This window comes from Mustela nivalis (assembly GCF_964662115.1).
Source record: "Mustela nivalis genome assembly, chromosome: 14".
Classification (NCBI taxonomy): Eukaryota; Metazoa; Chordata; class Mammalia; order Carnivora; family Mustelidae; genus Mustela; species Mustela nivalis.
In genome coordinates, this window is record NC_139033.1 from 30230625 (window position 1) to 30252112 (window position 21488).

A 21488-nucleotide genomic window follows, 5' to 3' on the forward strand; every position below is an offset into this window, starting at 1 on the left:
CTTGTAATGTCCTTATGAAGTTCAATATAATCACTTAAATAATTTAAAAATTTTTAATTAAAAATTGGCATTAAAAAAAGGAGGTAAGGAATGCTACATTGAAAGCTTAAAAAAAAAAAAAAAACCAAAACTTTGTTTTTTAAAAGTGAGTACTTTTTTTCCCACATAGATGTTAAGTACAATTAATCATTGGAGGCATCTGAGTCATGGATATTGTTTCTGAAATGTGTAGTTAAAGATGATAATATTTTTTAAACATGAAGAATTTTTTTTTTTAAGATTTTATTTATTTATTTGACAGACAGAGATCACAAGTAGACAGAGAGGCAGGCAGAGAGAGAGAGAGAGAGAGGGAAGCAGGCTCCTCGATGAGCAGAGAGCCCAATGCGGGACTCGATCCCAGGACCCTGAGATCATGACCTGAGCCGAAGGCAGTGGCTTAACCCACTGAGCCACCCAGGTGCCCGACATGAAGAATTCTTATGTTCAATTTTTCCTGAAATAATTTTCCAACTGATGTTTTTACAAGAAAAGTACCTTGTCAACTGGGTTGTCTTACCCATTCACAGAAAGTTGTTCATGATAGTTTTTATTCAGCGTTGCTGGAAGAGCTGTAATTTCCTGTCATTCCTGATATTTGTCATTTTTGGTCTCCTTTTCTTTTGGACTAGTTGGCTTTAGAGGTTTATCAATTTTATTGATATCTTTAAAGGATCAAAATCATCTAGATTTGCTGATTTCTATCACTTTTTGAAATTCTATTTTCATTTCTACATATATTGATTGGGCTTAAGGTACTGTACATTTTTAAATACTTAAAGTGGAAATTTTACATAATTTTTATTTTTTACATAATTTTACATAATTTTAGAGATTTCTTCATTAAGTGTGCTTATAGAGCTATAAAAATCATACATGCTCATACATTTTTACGTACTTGTTTTTATTTAGTTTGGGATATTTCCTATTATGTTTTTAATTACTTAGTTATTTCAAGGTTATTTGCTTAATTTACAAATATGGGGCCTTCCAGATATATTATTTATCAAGGATTTTTAATACCTGAAATATCTTATTTCTTTATTTTAAAGTTTCTGAAGGCAGTTTTATAACATTTTTGGTGAATTCTTCACGTATACTTAGGAAAATATGAGCTCAGCAGTTGCTTCATTTATTCTGTATGTACTAATTAAGTTTAGTTGATAACCTATTCAACATCCTATGTTCATATTAGTTCTTCTATAAGTTGCTCAAAAAAATGTTAAAAATCATCAAGCTGTATATATTTATCTCTTAAATCCACCTGATTTTGTTCCATTAATTTTGAACTCTTATTGACATTCACATATAGAATTATGTTTTCTTGATAAACTAATCTCTTTCTATTGTGAAATGTCCCTTTTTTCATCCATGAATACTTCTTGTCCTGAAATCATGTAATGAAGCCACACTTGTTTTATCATCATTAGTGTTTGCACGTTATTTCTCCCTCCTGAACTTTTCCATCTGGCTTTATTTTTCAAGTGTGCCTTTTGTAAACAGCAGGTCATCATATCTTATGTTCACCTAATTTGAAAATTTCTGCTTTAAGGTCAAGGATTTAATTAATTTATGTTTAATGGAATATGATATGGGTTGAATTTTTTCCTTGGAACTTTATGTTGACTAATCAATTATTTTTAGTTACATATTTCTACTTAATTGGATTTTTAGCTACTTTTTTTGTCTTTCTGTTAATATTTTCTCAACTTCATTGATTTTTTCTATAACATTGATTCTCAGGTTAATTTAATTAATTTTTAAATTTGATTTTTTCATTTTTCAGTTCTACAATTTCTTCTTTTTTTGTTTTCTTACCTTTTCCATTAAAATTCCCATTTCTTCAACCATTATAGTAACATCTTCTAAATTAGATATTTATATTTTTATTACAATATTATTAGCATACTGTGTGTTAATGTTCTGTTAATTTGGGGTGTGCATCAGAATGATCCAGCATTGGAGACCTACCGTACCCAGCGTTCATCACAGTAAGTATACTCTTAATCCCCTTGCCTTTTCCTCTCATCTCCCTCCTTGCCTCCTCTCTGGCAACCATCAGTTTGTTCTCTTATTTAAGAGTCTTTTTTTTTTTTTTTTTTTGGTCTCTTTTTCTTTGTTTTCTTATGAATGAATGAAATGAAATGAAAACATATAGGGTTTGCCTTTCTCTGACTGACTTATTTCACCTAGCATAATACCTTCTAGGTTCATTCATGTTGACATAAACAATAAGACTTCATTCTTTTTTCATGGCTGAGTGATGTTCCATTGTGTATATATACATCATGTCTTCTTTATTCATCAATTGATGGACACTTGGGTTGCTTCCATATCTTGGCTATTATAAATAATGCTGTAATAAATGTAGGAATGCATATATATTTCCAAATTAGTGTTTTCATTTTCTTTGGGTAAATATACTGTAATGTTATTACTGGATCATGTGGTAATTCTATTTTTAATTTTTAAAGGAATCTCCATATCATTTTCCACAGTGACTGCACCAATTTTTATTTCCACCAGCTGTGAATGAGGGTTCCTTTTCATTCACATCCTTCCCGATACTTGTTATTTCTTGTCTTTTTTATTCTCTCCATTCTGACGGATGTAGGGTGATATCATTTCCTAGATAATGAGTGATGTGAGCATTTGTTCATGTATCTGGTCATTTGTATGTCTTTGGAAAAAATGTCTACTCAGGGGGCGCCTGGGTGGCTCAGTGGGTTAAGCTGCTGCCTTCTGCTCAGGTCATGATCTCAGGGTCCTGGGATCGAGTCCCACATCGGGCTCTCGGCTAAGCAGGGAGCCTGCTTCCTCCTCTCTCTCTGCCTGCCTCTGCCTGCTTGTCATCTCTCTCTGTCAAATAAATAAATAAAATCTTAAAAAAAAAATGTCTACTCAGGTCCTCTGCCCATTTTTTAAATTGGATTTTGGTTTTTTGTGCATTCAGTTGTATAAGTTCTTTAGGTATTTTGAGTATTAACCTCTTATCAGATACATCTTTGCAAATATCTTCTCCTGTTCAGTAGGTTGCATTTTGTTTTGTTGATGGTTTCCTTTGCCATCCAAAAGGTTTTTATTTTGCTGTAATCCCAATAGTTTATTTTTGCTTTTGTTTCCCTTGTTTGAGGAGATATATCTAGAAAAATGTTTTTGTAGCCAAAGTCAAAGTAATTACTGCCTATGCTTTCCTCTAAGACTTTTATGGTTTCAGGTATAATGTTTAAGTCTTTACTCCATTTGAGTTTATTTTTGTGTATGGTGTAAAAGGAAAAAAAAAAAAAAGATGTCCGCATTTCACTCTTTTGTAGGTAGCTGCCTTGTGTTCCAACACTAATTGTTGAAGAGACTAGGTTTCCTTATTGTATATTCTTGCCTCCTTTGTCAAAGATTAATTAACTCAAAAAGCATCACTTTATTTCTGTGCTGTCTATTCTGTTCCATTGATCTATGTGTCTATTTTTGTGCTAGTATCATACTGTTGTGATTATTATGGCTTTTGGGTATATCTTGAAATCTGGGGTTCTGATATCTCCAGTTTTGTTTGTTTTGTCTTTCTCAAGATTACTTTGGCTTTTCAGGATATTTTGTGGTTCCATACTAATTTTAGAATTATTTGTTCTAGTTCTGTTAAAAAAAAAAAAAAAAGCAGGGGGATGGGATATTTTGATAGGGATTGCATTAAGTCTGTATGTGCAGTATGGACATTTTAACAGCATTGGTTCTTCCAATCCATGAACATAGGATATCTTTCTGTTTGTGTCATCTTTGATTTCCTTCATTAGTATTATAGTTTTGGGGGTACAGGTCTTTCACCTCTCTGATTAAATTTTTTCCTGGCTGTTTTATTCTCTTTGGTGCAATTTTAAATAGGACTATTTTCCAAAATTCTCTTACTGCTATTTCATTAGTGTAGAGAAGCACAATTGATTTCTGTATATTAATTTTCTATCCTGAAACTTCACTAAAAATATCAATTCTAACATTTTTTTAGTGGAATTATTGGTTTTCTACATATAGTGTTATGTCATCTGCAAATAATGAAAATCTTTTTTATCAATTTGAATGCCTTTTTGCCTTTTTTTTTCTTTTCTGATGGCTGCAATTATGACTGTCAGTACTATGTTGAATATATTTGTGACTTATTTTAAAGTTCCTTTTTTTTTTTTTTTTGGCCAGTGTGAGTATCTTTATAATCCGTATTCTTTATTGATTTTTTTTCCTATTGATTTTTCTATTAGTATTTCCTATATACCACATATGTTGAAATTTGGTCCTATCTTCTGGATGATCTTTTAAAAATAACAGGAGATATCAGCTTTAACAGCTTTGAGATTTAGGGTTTAGTATACTCACAAATATGTGCATCATCACCATAGCCAATTTTAGAGATACCCATCACCTTAAAAAGAAACTCCTTCTCTTTGGTATCTTTCCCCTGTCACAAACACCCAGTCCTTAACAAGCACTTACATATTTTCCTTCTATAGACTCTTCATAGATTACCTTTAAAAAAATTAATATAAATGAAATAACTTAGTAAGTGGTCTTTTGACTGACTTCTTTAATGCAGAATAATATTTTTAAGGCTTGTCTATGTTATATCTTGTACTTTTTTTTATAATTGAAGAATATTCCATTGAATCAGTTTACCACACTTTGTTTAGGTGGAAGCCAAACACGTTAATATGGGAGATTAAAGATTTCTTTTTTTTTTTTTTAAAGATTTTAGTTATTTATTTGACAGAAATCACAAGTAGACAGAGAGGCAGGCAGAGAGAGAGAGGGAAGCAGGCTCCCTGCTGAGCAGAGCCCGATGCGGGACTCGATCCCAGGACCCTGAGATCATGACCTGAGCCGAAGGCAGCTGCTTAACCCACTGAGCCACCCAGGTGCCCCTAAAGATTTCTTTTTACCAATGTTTTTCTACTCTGACTTCTGACTTTTCTTTTCTTTTCTTTTTTTTTTTTTTTTTTTTGATGACAGAGAGAGAGAGATCACAAGTAGGCAGAGAGGCAGGAGGAAGCAGGCTCTCTGCTGAGCAGAGAGCCTGATGCAGGGCTCGATCCCAGGACCCTGAGATCATGACCTGAGCCAAGGCAGAGGCTTAACCCACTGAGCCACCCAGGCACCCCATCTAGAAAGTTCCAAGGTTGGAGAAGAGTAATAGTTGGGGAATTTTTAGGCTGCACAAATTTGTACTTTAGTTTCTTCTAGAGCCTGACTTCCAACCTATGCATTTTATTCTTTAAAGTCCTTTTTACTCTCTTCTTGACCCTGCAAATCCTCATTCCACTTGTGCTTCCTTCAGGTATTGATAATTATATGGCTCTTTAGTCAACTTTCAGGGGTTTGTTTTTCTCAAATTATATTAGTAAAGCTTTACTTGCATCTTTGCTATTAAATACTTTATAGAAATTTATGATATTCGTTCTGTTTATTTTATGCTATTACCTAAAGATCAAAGGTCTCTCATATACTACATCCTCATTAAGAACAGAAATTTCAGCCTCATGAAAAGATGTGCATTATGGTTTTGGGTAGAAAATTAAATAGTTTCTGCATCGAATATTATCTTATCAAACCAACCATGGTTACTTAATCATTTTTCTAAAATGGGCTCCTATGGGTATATGGATGTTTATCATACAAATATTGCATTTTAAATCCATGTCCCAAGAGTCAATATGTAATTTTAATCACCTGGATCTAAACTACTTCCATGTGATTTTCTACATACTTCTGTTTTGGAATGTAGGGTGCTGGGAGGGATAGGGAGTTTTGTTTCATAGAAGGAGGGAATACAAACAGGTATACTTCCCCCCCCCCCCCCCTTATCCATGCAAGTATACTTCTAACAGATAAAAAGTGAGTTGAGAGAATCCTGGTAACTTTAACAGTACTGGAAATCCCAGGGAGTTTATCATTCAACCTTTTTTCTTCTTTTCTTTCCCCCTAAATCAAGATTATTTTTAAACCTAATTATATTAATTTTTTTCATTGGAAATGACAATGAAAATACATACTTTGTTAATGCCACTACTTCTTGACAGCCAGTGTTTCCCAAATTTGATCCAATATTAAATGACAGATCTCTCAACTCTATAGGAAGTCCAGGAACCCAGAAAGAAATTCCATAATTTTTCTGGTTATTAGAGTAGGGAAACTTATCACTATATTTCCTCTGTAATAGTACTTGCCATCTCTTAAGTGATTTCTAAGACTTGAATTGAGGATATATATGCATCTTGTAATAGTCAAAAAGTGCAAATTAGTAGGAGGCTTGTGAGTTTCATCTCCACCAGAAATAGTAACTATAACCAATGCAGATCTTGGAGTTAAGTCATTAATTGCTGGACAGTAGATGAGTCCCAGCTCTGGAAGCTATCCATGATGTGCTGTTCTTTGGATTTACTACTGTGTTTATAGAGCTTGGCCATTCCATCACCCACTTCCTTACTTACTAATTCTGCATAGCATCTCATAGAGTAGACATGATCAGTATTTATTTTGTGGAACCAGTATCTACTTTTTTGGTTATGAAGATCAAAATATGTGGAAAGATCATGAATTGAATAGGGTGACTGAATATTGCAATGCAGATAATAAAATCTGAATAAGTCACTAAACAAGCAGGAGGGGCAGAAGCCAAAACAGAAAACCAGAGAACAGCGTCAACTTTGGAAAACTCCCAAGTAAATGGAAACAAAGAATGACAGTTCAGATAGGCAAATGAAAATTCAGTTTGGGATGAATATGTAAGACAGTATACTGACTGTACTAAGATCTATTTGCACTATTTATATGATGCATTTCCAGGCCAGCTCTGATGAAAGAACCAGGTACAGGGTGTATAGAAATGAGTTGACATTGCAATAAATGACATTAAAGTTTTTTCTTGTTATCCTTGCTGGACAAATTTGCTGCACAAATTTAAATTATATAAGGCCATCATGAATTGATTCCAAAATTTTTATGTAGTGCCAAAAACTCATTAAGGACTTTTGGTATGAATCTAACCTGGAAACATTTAAAAGCATGGATGATGATGATGATGATGATGATGATGATGATGATTTTTTTTTTTTTTTTTTTTTTTTTTTTTGCTTTGGGTCTGAGACAAAAATCTGAAATGTGAAAACAAGAAAGACTGTGAACAAAGCATTTGTTTTCTGTAGGATGTTTCTCCTAATTGTTTTTCCTTGGGCCCGATATATTTATCTAAGAGAAATAGAAAAAGTTTCAGAACCTTCAGAAAGGAAAATAAGGCAGTATTGAGGCAGGTAAATTAGTGTTGTATGTATATCTTTGCTTTATTCAAAGTTGTTTCTATGAAATTGGCCAACTAGTTGTTTCTTTTCCTTTCTTCTGCATTTTTCCTCTTCATTTTTCAAATGACATTTGAATGGTGTGATAGTCCATATGACAGTTTAGTGGGGTCTTTAGAACACAGTTTGAGATTATTGTCTGTGAGGACTGTCATAACTGCATTCTGGATTTAGGTAGCTAGATAGCTAAAGATCTAGCATGTTCTTAATGCCAGATACAAAATAAACACAAGAAAAGTTTCCAAGTTACCAGGTGGTGTTTACAGCAGTAACAAACCTTTCCACTATAAAGCTGTTCTCCATTAAAAACAAACAAACAAACAAAAAACCCAGAAAACAAAAAACAACAAACCAACCAAACAAAAAAACAACCTAAACCAAAAAAACCTACTCCAGTACTGAGCATATGCTTCTAAATTCTTCCTCTTCCTTTTCCCTTCTGCGTACTCTTGCTCTCTCTTTATTATATATGTATATCAAATAAAATAAATAAGTCTCTTTTTAAAAACCTGATAAAATGGTCAAAATTCATATTTTCAGAGATTTGGAATTAATCAATTGGAAGAGTATTTATTCAAGAAAAAGTAGAACCTTAAGAAAAATGGGTTTGTGTGGTCTTTTAACCACACAAATAGTGGTTAAATCCCTTACTTCAGGTAACTGTCTGACCTCCACAAGTACCTTGAAAACCATCAGCCAATAGGCATGAGAGCTGCAAACATGGCATCCTGTCAGCCACGGAAGGGGGCAGACCTGCCTTTGGGCCCCTCAACAAGTCCATACCCATGGAATGTCACTATTTGACCTGTCTTGTAACTCCCTATAAAAGCCTGATGGCAGTTGTTACTTATCGGTTTTAGAGCTCACTCTGAGCATTTCTTGAAAACGATCGGCAGTTATTATGTAACTGTAACCAAACCAAAGGAAGTTCACTCCTTGGTGAGTCAGAAACTGCACCAGATTGAGTTGCCTCAAAAAGAAAACTTTATTTGCAGTAAATAAGGAGATCATGGGACTGCCTTCCAAATCATGACTCCCCAGCAAGGGTGATTGGGTCATCATAGATAAGGAAGCCTCATCATTGGATGTAGAGGTAGGCATAAGCTCCAACATCCACCTTGAGGAAATATGTCTGCACACACATTGTATGTTATAGTAATGAGGTGTGTACTCCTCTTTGGGTGGAGATTTTAGAATTATAATGAGGTAAAGGTAGTTGTCTTCATTCTAGAAGTCACTCTAAAGTACATCTGCACAGGTGTGTGTCGGGGCTAAACTCAAACTGGTCTGGGCCAGCTGGAGGACTGTAAGGGTACTACTTGCTATTTCTGGAGGGGCAGTTTTATTTTCCATTTGCCTGAGTTAAGAGATAAACTGGAAAGAAGTGCTTAAGGAAAAATGTGGAGAAAAGCTCAGTAAGTACAAGCAGGTAGGCGGTAAAGGCCAAGTCTTGGGGTCTTTTTTTTTTTTTTTAGATTATTTACTTATTTTTTTTATTTTTATTATTATTTTTTAAATTTCAGCATAACAGTATTCATTGTTTTTGCACCACACCCAATGCTCCATGCAATCTGTGCCCTCTCTAATACCCACCACCTGGTTCCCCCAACCTCCCACTTCCCCACCCCTTCAAAACCCTCAAATTATTTTTCAGAGTCCATAGTCTCTCATGGTTTGAGTCTTGAGGTCTTGCTGGTGGTGTAACTTCATGGGAGCCAGTTGAAGAAAAAAACAAAAAACAACAACAAAAAAAACTTGTCCAAAATTTTAAAGGGAGGATATTGTGAACAATATGGGCGTAGGAATTTAGCAAGACACTGACATATTCACACATTCCTTGACCTAGAAAGTAAAGCACTTGTGAAGGTTATTTACATATCTAAGAGAATTATAAGTGGGCTCTGCATATCCTCTGTGGCTAACATTTGGGTCCTGTTCAACCAGGAAATGAAGACTAAGGCAGAGTGGTAAGTCACTGATTCTTGAAAGCGCAGTTCAGTACAAACCCACTCTCAGCAAACAGTGGAAGAATGTTAATTCAAGACATTCAATGATATCATTGATCAATAATTAGCCAACCATTAATCTGAGAATCAGTAATCTAACACTGCAGGAAGTTGAGGAAGTTGAATTTTTATAGATATAGTCCAAATATTGATTAAATAAGTAGTAGTAACAACAAATAAAAACACCAGTAAAAACAGGCCTTGAAATAGGGGAAGAAAATAAGATTTCCAGGATTGCCACATTGTTATATAAAAGGTCTAGTTTTTATTAAAAATGTTTTAGACATACACAGAAACAGGAAATTATAACCTGTATACAGAAAAAAAAGTCAACAAAAGTGGTCCCTGAGGGAGCCCAGATGTTGCACAAAGACATCAAATTAGCTGTTCTAAATATGTTCAAAGAATTAAAACTATGTCTAAATAATCAACACAAAGTATTAGAACCATACCTTGCCAGGGAAATGTCACTAATAAAGGGATAGGATGTATTTAAAAAAAATTAACTGCAGAAATTCTAGACTTAAATGTACACACAAAAAAAAATCACGAGAGCTTCTTAATAACAGATTTGAATTTTAGAAAAAGCAATCAGCAAACCTGATGGTAAGTGAATTGAAATCATTCAGTCTGAGAAATAGATGAAAAAATGAGGTAGAACCTCAGACTCTGAGAAACCATTAAGAGTTAAATATATGCATTATAAGAACCCCAGGAAAAGAATGAGAGCTAGCCAAAAATTCCACAAATGTGATGGAAAAACTTTATGTATCTAAGATACCTGCTCAGAATGGAGCCTGCTTCTCCCGCTACCTTTCCTGTGCTCTCTCACTTGTGCATGCTCTCGCTCTCAAAATAAATAAAATATTAAAAAATAATCTTTAATTTAGGATTAATACTTGTATACAGTACACAGTAATAATTAGAAAATTTACAGTTAAAATCTAACAATTTGAGGTTTTGAATCATTGAAAAGTGTCACTTTTTAAGATTTTTGTATTTTTAAATCAAGTTACACCAAATAAAACCAACAAAATACATATTGGCTAAATATAAATGCATCAGGTGTTTCATAAAATGAACAAATTATATAAATATGTTTGTGGTTAGTCTCACACTTGCATAAATGTGATATCAACAAAGCAGAAATTTGATTCCCAGATAAACATAATATTGAAACAAAAATATGTACTTTGGAGAAAAGATATACTGATGTTTCATAGAGAAAATCAGTGCTACACAAATTTTAGTCAAAGATCATGCATCTCAATTAAAATATTTAAACAAAGTTCAATTATATATTTAAAATTATATACTTTTGTGTTACTGTTCAATTCTAAAATTTTCAGTATACAACATTAGGTAGCAGTAAATAGATTACTATTGTGTGTATTGTACTTTTGAATATTTAAAAATACTGCTTTATTTGTTATGTGCAGAATTGTGTCCTTCGTCCACAATTCATGTATTGAAGCCCTACCCGCAGTACCTCAGAATATGGCTGTATGTAGAAAATCTAATTATTTTCCTTTGAATGTTACTAACAGTATTACTCACTTTGATGGGTAATAATGCTGCCATATCATATCTTGGTGTTCTGCAATGTACACTGAGATTTAATGGCTTATAGTAAAATTTTAAATCTATAACTTTTAAATCTAATATTTCTAATACATTCCCTCTTCCATGGCTTTAAAAGTTCTTTTTGCACGTGTGTTCTCTACTCTTACCCATTGTAACAATTATATATATTATGTATAATAACACATATATCAGAATATAAAGTCTCTTATTTATATCTCTTTTCTAATTGCCACATCATTCCTTCTCTCCTCTGTCTCCGTCTTCCTTCTTCCCCTGTTATTTCTGCCTGTGTGATATTCTGGCATTTTCTCCAGGTCGCTCATTCCATTTTCTGCTCAGTTCATTTTGCTTTTGCATCGTTAATTCAGTTGTACTTTCAGAATTGCTATGTCTTATCTCAATCTCTTGTATTCTGCAAAATATGTCACTAAACTCTCTAGTATATTAGACCATGAAAAATTTAAAGATAAGGTAAGAAAATACTTTACAAAGTTAATTTACGATTTTCCAAAATTGGTGTGGTTGATTATAATTTCTGATAAAATGATTAGGTAAATCTCACTGAGAAAATTAATTTTGAGTAAAGGCTTAGAGGAATTTAGAAACCTAGCTGTATTGGAGAGGAATATTCTATTTAAGGGAATTAACAAGAACTGACTCATAGATTGGAGTGGAAAAGATCATGCCTGTTGGGGACAGTGAGATCAGAGAGGAAGTCCTCTAGAGGGTAGGGAATCGAGGGAGAGGTTGCAGTTCCTGGAAAGAACTTTGGTTTTTATTCTGAGTTAGAAGGATTTTGAAGAAAGGGTTTTGAAGAAAAGAACATTATGTGATTTAAAGTTTAATAGGGCGCTTCGGCTGTAGCATTGAGAATAAACTGGAGAATAATAACAGTAGAAGCTGGAAAGATTTTACTGTGAGAAATGACAATAGTGATAGATATGATGCAAAATGTTGTAATATTTTTAAAAACTCTAATTTTCTAAACTTTTTTGAATTGTGGTAAACATGTAAGATTGACTGCTCTAACCATATTTACATGTATATTTCAATAGTGAGTCAATCCATTCACATTGTTAAGAAACCGGTCTCCAGAACTTTCATCTTGAAAATCTGAAGCTCTGTACCCATTAAACAGTATTTCCATTGTTTCACTCACACTCAGGCTCCTGGTAACTACCATTCTATTTCGCTTTTATGTATTCGACTACTTCCTATACCTCAAATGATTGGAATTATAAAGTATTTATTTTTGTGTCTGAGTTACTTCATTAGCTTCATATTCTCAAGGTCTAACCATGTCATAGTATCACAGAATTTAATACTTTGTAGTATGTGTGAGCCACATTTTGTTTATTCATCTGTCCATGTACTTTGGGCTGCTTCGACCTTCTGGCCGTTGTAAATAGTGCTACTGTGAGCATGAGTGCACAAATACCTCTATAAGATCCTGCTTTCAGTTCTTTTAAAATCAATTTTTTTTTGACATCAGGAAGTGTGAATCTTCCAACTTTGTTGTTTTTCAAAATCATTTTGGCTCTTCAAAGTCCCTTGAGATTCCATATGAAATTCAGGATAAACTTATTGATTTTTGTTTTAAAAAATACCATTGAATTTGAATAGGGCTTGTTCTGAATCTCTAGATTGCTTTCAGTATTATTTACATCGTCACAATATTCTTTCAATCCATGAACATGAGATGCCTTTCCATGTATTCATGTCTTTCCTTTTATTGGACAATGTTTTATAGTTTTCAGTATGTGTCCTTCACCTTCATGGTTAGTTTTATTCCTACATATTTTATTCTTGTTGATGCCATTGGTTTCTTACTTTTTCAGATTGTTCAAAGTTAGTGTATATAAACAACAGATTTTTGTGATTTTTGTATGCTGTGATTTTGTTGAATTCATTTGCATGTGTGAAATTTTTAGTGTTTTTTACTTGTAAAATCTTGTCTTCAGAAAAAGATAAGGTTATTTGTTTCTAATTTGAAAGTCTTTTATTTCTTGCCTAATTGCTTTAGCTAGGATTACTATACTGTGTTGAATAGAAGCAGCCAGAGTGAGTATCCTTCCATTCTCGCTATTAGGAAAAAAAGGCTTTGGTATTTCACCAGTGAATGTGCTGTTAGCTATAAATTTCATAAATGGCCTTTTTATGTTGTTACTGAGTTTCTAGTTTGTTTTTATTATGAAAGTTTTTCTGTCAACTGATATGTGGTTTCTGTCTTCATTTTTTCAATATGGTGTATTACACTGATTTTAATATGTTAAACCATACTTACATTCCAGGAATAATTCCTACTTGCTCAGGATGTATAATCCTTTTAGTGTGTAGCTGAGTTCAGTTTATTTTTGCATCAGTATTAGGGATATTAGTCTGTACTTTCTGGGAATGCCTGATACCCTGGTATCAGGGTGATACTGGCATTGTAAAATAAACTTGGTACTGTTCTTTCCTCTTCAGTATTTTAGAGTTTCATTACTGATTCAATGTTCTCATTATGACTGTCTCTTCAGATTCTCTATCTCTTCATGATTTAGTCTTAAGTGGTTATGTATTTCTAGAAATTCATTCTAGGGTATTCAGTTTGTTGGGGTGCAATTGTTGATTATATTTTTATGATCTTTTGTCTTAAGCATCACTTGTAAGTTCCCCTCTTTCATCTCTAATTTTAGTTATTTACGCCTCTCTTTTTCTTAATCTAGCTAAGGATTCATCATTTTTATTTTTCCAAAGAAACTACTCAGTGTTGATTTTTTTTTTTCTATTCTGTTCCCTATTTTGCGTATCTGGGTTCCAATTATTGTTTTCTTCATCTGCTAGCTTTGGGTTTAATTTGTTCCTTTTCTAGTTTCTAGAGGTGAAAGTTGTTTTGAGATATTTTTTCACATTAAATGTATGCATTTATAGCTATATACCTTAATCTTAGCTATAGCTAATACTTTCATCTTACAATGTTTAGTTATATCCTGTAAGATTTGATATGTTGTGTTTCATTTTCTTTTCTCTCAAGGTATTTTTTTAACCAATTTTGTGATTTATTCAACTCAATTGCTCTTTAAAAGTGCATTGAATTTCTATATATTTGAAGATTTCTCAGTTTGACTTATTCTATTTCTAGTTTCTATTTTTGGACAAAAACAAAAAAAAACAAAAACTTTGATTTCAATTTAAATTATTAAGACTTGTTTTGTGGCCTAATGTGGCCATATCTTGGAGAATATTCCATGTGTATGTGAAAGGAATGTATTTTCTTTTGTGGAGTTTCTTATGTCTATTTTGGATTTGAATGCTTATTATACATTTAATTGGAGGTGTTGAAGCTGTAGACATAAAGATCTGGGATTCAGAGAGGTGCTCTAAGTCTGCTTATAAATAGGAGAGTTTCCTAGAATATAGGAAGTATTTCATTCCAAAGATCTAGATGGGACATCTAAAAAGTGAGAACAAATAGAAAAAGAGAATGGTTCAAAGACTTATTCAGATATAATGTTCTGCCACATTCAGAGTTTGGGGCAGGGAAGAGGAATAGAAAAGGAGAATGAGTAGTAGGCAAGGTAGTAGGAAGAAAGCAGGTGAAACTGGTGTAATAAAATATAGGAAGTATTTTGAAGAGGAAGTAGCAGCCAAATGCTTATAATCAGGTAAGAATTAATTTATTACCTTGACACGGGTAGTTTGGTTGGATAGTATGGGCAAAACTAATTGGAGATAATTCAAAGGGGAAAAGTTTAAAGTAACAGAAGTTTTTTTGTTTTGTTTTGTTGTTGGTTTTTTTTTTTTTTTTTTGGAGAAATCTTGCTGTGAGAGAGGAAATGTTGGTGTATCTAGAAAATAAAGTTTTTTCATTTTTGTTTTTTTTTTAAAGCCCTTTCTACCTGATACAGTAAATCATATTCATTTTAATTTTAGTCTTTTGGAGAAAATGATGTTGTTTTTAAACTCCAACCAAAGGAATGATTGTAATAATAGAAATTTCAGGTCAAGCAAATAGAGAAATCTACATGAAGGTGGTGAGGGAAGTATTTAAAATTGTGCATATGACAGGAGCTAAATTCTTGAGTCACTATGTGTAATAATATGATAGAAGTAGTTGTTTTAAACATTGTTATTTAGATAAGTAGACTGTAATGTAGCTGCCTTGCCAAATTTCTGACACATACAATTTATCATTTTTAATTCATTTTAATTATCAAAACATCAAAGTTTTGTGATGTAAATTCATATTCATCCTAAGGCAATCTTAGCAACACATTAACATTTAGTGAGTTGAACAGTGGTATATTTTGCTCTCTACTAAATGTCCACTTCTGTAAACTAACTGTGGAGCTTAGGATAAAATTATTGTGAATCACCTGAGCCATTCCTATTGTTATGTGCTTGTATGTTATATGCAGTGTGTTATATGTTCTCTTCCCCGTGTAAACAGCAGATGGAAGATTTTATCAATTAATAATACCAATGTAATCAGTGCAGTGGATTGTCATAATTTAATTTTTCAGAATTATGGTAACTTAATTTTTCTAAAGTGTTTAAATACAAAGATAGAAGAAAAACAGTAATACCAAAAATTTTTAAAAAGTCTACAACATGGTGTAATTTAGGTCCATTTGATGATAAATCTTTGTGTATGTGGTATTCCAACAGGAATTCCAACCATCCTTACAACAAATGAGTTTGTTAATGATGGGTGAATACTGTCCCCTTACATCATGTGAGACCTGTAAGTCAGTTCTCAAAGAACTATGTTTTCTTTGTTGAAAAAGACCTATTTTCTTACTACCCAGGAGATAAACCCTTATGTAAATTGAGTGTCTGCTCTAATTTGAATGCCTGCTCTAATTCTATTGAGTTGCATTGTGTTTCTGAGCTACTCTTTTGAATAATGGATTACTTGTGTTTGAAAATATTGATAGCATACAAGGATAGAAGTAACTTTTAGATATGCCATCCTTGTTCTATAATGTTCTATTTGTAAAATTTAAAACATGTTACAATTTCAAAATAAAAGGGCAAATCATTTCAAAGGCAAGAATTGAAAAGGAAGATATACAAAAACCACCATTCAGCATGTCAATTCATAGAATGTATTTAGCTTCAGTGATGTAAGAGGTAGCATGGCCAATGGCTGAGTTGTGTATGTCCTGTCAGTAGGATTCACACATTTATCTTGACAGCCTTAGTCTGCTCTTGCTAGATTCTTTGTTCTTTTTTGGTAGATTAGGACAGCAAGACATGTAGGCTGATACACACCAGGAAAAAAGATATTTCCTTTGCCTTTAGCAACTCAATGATTTTGTCAGCTGAAAGGGAAATTCTGGAAATCAGTGTTTGGTGGTGATCCACATTCTACACTGTTGCTACAACTTGTTAAAAACAACATCTGTAGACACCAAGATATTTGAATAGAGCAGTTTAAAAGTCTGTTCCATTTCTTCACTGCCCTTTGCATTTTCTATTAGTAACTCCTAGTTTCTTCCAGTTTTCCATTCATTGAAAATCAATATAATGTCCTAGGAAGAATTACCCAGCAATTTGTCAAGACATACACATTATTAGTGTTAAGATTTCTTAAATAGACTATACACACACACACACACACAAACACACACACACATACACACACACACACACACACACACACACACACACGAAGAGGCCTTTTTATTGGTCACAGAACTTTTTCTCCTCTCTGAATCATAGAGAAGTAGGCAAGATACTATATCTAATCCTCATATGTGATAATGGAATTAAAAACCCTGAGGTTCTGTTCAAAGCCTCAGTGTTGTTTTTCCCTATTATAGATGCTGAAACAAAATCTATTAGAAGGGGCGCCTGGGTGGCTCAGTGGGTTAAGCCGCTGCCTTCAGCTCAAGTCATGATCTCAGGGTCCTGGGATCGAGACCCGCATCGGGCTCTCTGCTCAGCAGGGAGCCTGCTTCCTCCTCTCTCTCTCTGCCTGCCTCTCTGCCTACTTGTAATCTCTCTCTGTCAAATAAATAAATAAATCTTAAAAAAAAAATCTATTAGATGTTAAATTCCAAAAAAAAAAACCTTCAAAAGGTATGGTAGGCAGTGTCTGAGCTACTTAAAATCAATGTTTTTTACTCCTAGTCCTTAAACTGTCTTCATCCAGAGAACTATGTATGTAAAGCCTGGACTGCCCCCTCCACTTTTATGCAAAATCTGAAATAGGTAGAAGGCACACCTACCAATCTATTCCCATAGTCCTTCACTCAAAGAACTTTACGAAAGCAGTGCTATGAAACACTACATGTTACTAAGAATGTGTAGTGTGCTTGTCTCCTAAGACTATTTGATTACTCATGTCTAATTTGGGAATAAAATATTTCTTTGCCTCAAAACAGTATTATAATAATTAAATGCAATCATTCAATTAAATGAACACTTAACGGGAGGCTTATCATGAAAATTGTAGTTCCAGGCCAAGTTGAAGTTTCAGCAGAGGGAGCTCACCGCATGGTGGGGGTCACAGTTCTTACACAAACTCTTAAAGTTTCATCAGGTAGAACTTTGATAGCCTCTAACTGCACATTCCCATGAAGTCCTGTAAAGCATATGAGAGACTAGAGTATCTGTCCTGCAGCCTACTTAAACAAAACCACTAGGATTTTAACTGGTGCTTCCATCTTTTTATGTATTTTTTGCTTGTATATTGTCTAAAATATCCATAGTCATGCATTGCTTTAAAAATGACTATGTGTAATCTTTTAATATTCCATGACAGATTATGGAAAATTATTACTCTGTTATTAATTGGTAGGAGTAAATGCTTCTCAGATATTACACATCATAATCATATGTAGCAAGGTAAGTCTTTAATGCATGATTGTTTCCCACCATCACACAAGCCTGGCATTTTACAGACAATCACAGCTCTTTATTAATAATGAACACATGAATAATAAATGTGTAAGGAAACAAACGAATGAGTGGCAGGGTTAATCATAAAGCTCCAGCTCAAATGACAAGTGAGACAGAAGTCATAATGGAAAAAAATATATGTACTAGAAATATGACAGAATATTTCACAACCCACTTGTTAATGTAAGGGGAAGTTTGTATATTAGCAGAAACTGTTTTGATCTGTTCTTTGATAGGGGCTGAATCTGTATATTAGAAAAAACTTGAGTAAACATGAAAACATTCTGTAATATATGATAGGAGAAAATAATAGTAATAATAATAATTATTTTTTCAATATCTAATGAACATAAAATTTCAACGAGACATGATCTGATCTTCATTTCCAGATATCCAAATGATGTCTGGTCATCTCCAATATCCCATAGGAAATAAGCAAAAGGTTTGGTCTGTCAGAATTAGACCTTAATATAAGGATTTATGTTAACATAATTCATTTAGGGGGAAAAAAAAGTATCAGAAGAAGATGGTGACTAAGAAAGGGTGGAATATCAAGTAAAGTAGAATAGAGGAATAACTTTGGCTTAATCCTTAGGGAGCCCTAGAGACCTTGAAGGCCCCATCTCAGATTTGCTTTGCTTAGGTACAAGGCGGATAGAGTCTGTATCCTCCTGGATCTCTCAGTCTTTGGATGAAGGCCGCCTCAAGACAAATGTGAATTTCAAGGCAATCTGGCTATCCGTAAGTGCCAACAAGAAGACTTCCATAGCCAGAGGAGTTCAAGGCTCTCTGTTGAATCAGTGTAATAAAGAATGTAACATTATACCAAAACTAATGATGTACTACACGTTGACTGGATTTAAATTTATTTTTTAAAGATTTTATATATTTATTTATTTGACAGAGAAAGAGCACAAGTAGGCAGAGCAGTAGGCAAAGGGAGAGGGAGAAGCAGGTTCCCTGCTGAGCAGAGAGGCTGATGCATGGCTTGATCCCAGGACCCTGGGATCATGAGCTGAGTCAAAGGCAGATGCTTAACCAACTGAGCCACCCAGGTGCCCCTGAATTTAAATTAAAGAGGGGGGGGGGGAGAGAGAGAGAGAATGTCAAGGGACACAAGAGATTATGGGCAGAGCACTGGAAACACCTGTGTTGCTTGGTAACTTTTCTAGTCATTCTCAACTTTACTTGCTTCAATCTCTTAAATTCCATAATGAAAAAATCATTTCAATTTATTTTTCCAATTATACCTAAATGCAGACACTTCTCTTTCCCTCTCATACTATCCCAGTTCAGCTCCCCTGTCCTCTTGCCTACACACAGCAAAGCCCTATGTCACCTATTGGCTGTCTCTCCCCAGTTCTTCGTACCACAGCCAGCTTTGGATTTCTCAACCAGAAGTGTGAACAGGTGACTTATCCATGAAAATTATGATTCTTTCCTCTCACCACCAAAGGGGTCCTGTTTGTCCAGTTTCCTTGAAAGACTTCAGTGTCTTTTATGATTTATTGTTCACATAACATGCTGAGCTCTTTCCTCAAAATCCTGGAAGCTGTAATAATGAATCAATCTCCATGTTGACTGAGGTCTTCCTATTTTACAACTGACCTCCCTCTCCCGCTCTGTGGCCTCACTTTTTCCTGACTGACTTGTGCACTATCTTAGATCTAGTTTAAGAGGCTATTCAGTGAATATGCTCTGTGAAGACTGCTCTGATCACGCTTTCCCTCTACTTCTGTGTATCATCATATAGAGAATCATACACACATACCTACTGCCCATCATACAGTATGATTAAGTGCTAGATGTATAGTTGAATTTTTATTTTTTATTTATTTTTTAAAGATTTTATTTATTTGACAGACAGAGATCACAAGTAGACAGAGAGGCAGGCAGAAAGAGGAGGAAGCAGGCTCCCCGCTGAGTAGAGAGCCCCATGCGGGGCTTGATCCCAGGACCCTGAGATCATGACCTGAGCCGAAGGCAGAGGCTTTAACCCACTGAGCCACCCAAGAGCCCCTTAAATTTTTATTTTTTAAACTTCTAGATTTGCATTTGATAACTTGAACAATGCTTCTCAAGTGGGGGTGATTTTTGTCCCTGGAGGACATTTGCCAGTTTCTGGAGAAATTTTTGTTTGTACAATTGGGAGGGCAGTGTAGATAGGAGAATCTAACAGATAAATGCCCAGTATTGCTGCTAAATATCCCACAAGGCACAGGACAGACATCCCCACAAAGGGTTTTCTGGCCCCAAGTGCCAGCAGTGTTGAGACTAAAAACTATGGCCTGAAATGATGTTATGTACCTATAGATACCCTGCTTACTCTAGCTGTCCTTAGAAAGCGGTATGGCTTGCTCATCTTTGAGTGCCTAGTACCTGATATAAGTCCTGGATCATGATTACCATCCTAAGAGAGGTTAGTATAATTTATGACACAAAAACTAACATATGAGAAAATCACATTAGTAGAGAAACATATGCTAAGATCTACAACCATACACAATGACATTTCCCTTAAATTTCAGGCTCCAAAGTTGTTGATTTGGACAAATCTAGATCCTAACTTTTAATTTGTCTTATTAATTGATTCTAAGATAATTCTTCCTTAAATCAGTATTTTCATTATGCTATTGGAAATATATATACATTTGTAATCCTTATTGCTAAATAATAAATAGAATCAGGAATCAGCTATATTTGCTGTAAATATAAAACAACCGTGACTTTCAACCAGTGACTTTCACAATGGAAAAAAAAAAAAAAAGTTCCCCAAAGCTGTCATCTCTACAAATGCTTTATTTTCAAAGATAAAGCAAATATATTTCTTCTACAAAATTTTAAAGAACCAACTCTATGTATTCTACAGTAATTTTTCTTTAGGTTTTCCTGAACCTAAGATAAACATATATCCAGTTTGAGGAAATTACAAAATTTATAATGGAAACCATTCATTTCTTATAAGAGACGTGGAACTTCAAAACTGAATGAACATAAATAGAAAAATATCAGTTATTTTATTAGAAAATACAAGATTGTAACCTATTAGAACAATATAAGATTGTTATAAGATTGAACACATATATACTATGAATATAATATATTCAACATATTGGCAAGAGAATCAAGGTAGATAATCAACCTAGTGTCGGACAGATTAAAGGTTGGAATTTAAATATATTAAGGACCATCCTGAGAATTAATTTACCTAATAAAAATCTTTAACTTCTGAATTTATGTCTACTAAACAAAAGATATAATATTGAATCAGACCTAATTGTTTTTATTTTTTTTTTCTTAGCATGAGACTTATTACACAAAGTCTTTATTATCCTGCATTCAAATTTGAGAACTCATCCCAAACTTCAGAACACTTATGGCAGAAATACCTTCCTTCTTTCCACCACAACATAACTTGGGTTCACAATTATTAAATAAATGAGAGAGAAATTTCATAATTTGCTCAGTCCTTAATTACTTTAATATTTAAATTCTGGCCTTATGAAAAGTCTCAGGTGGTGCTGTCAAAATTTGTATTAAAATGCAAATGGGAAATTAAATAATTAAAGTTATTTAAATAATGCGTAGCATTTTTTTTCATACCTGCCTCAATATAGATTGTAAAGACAAAGATAATTTA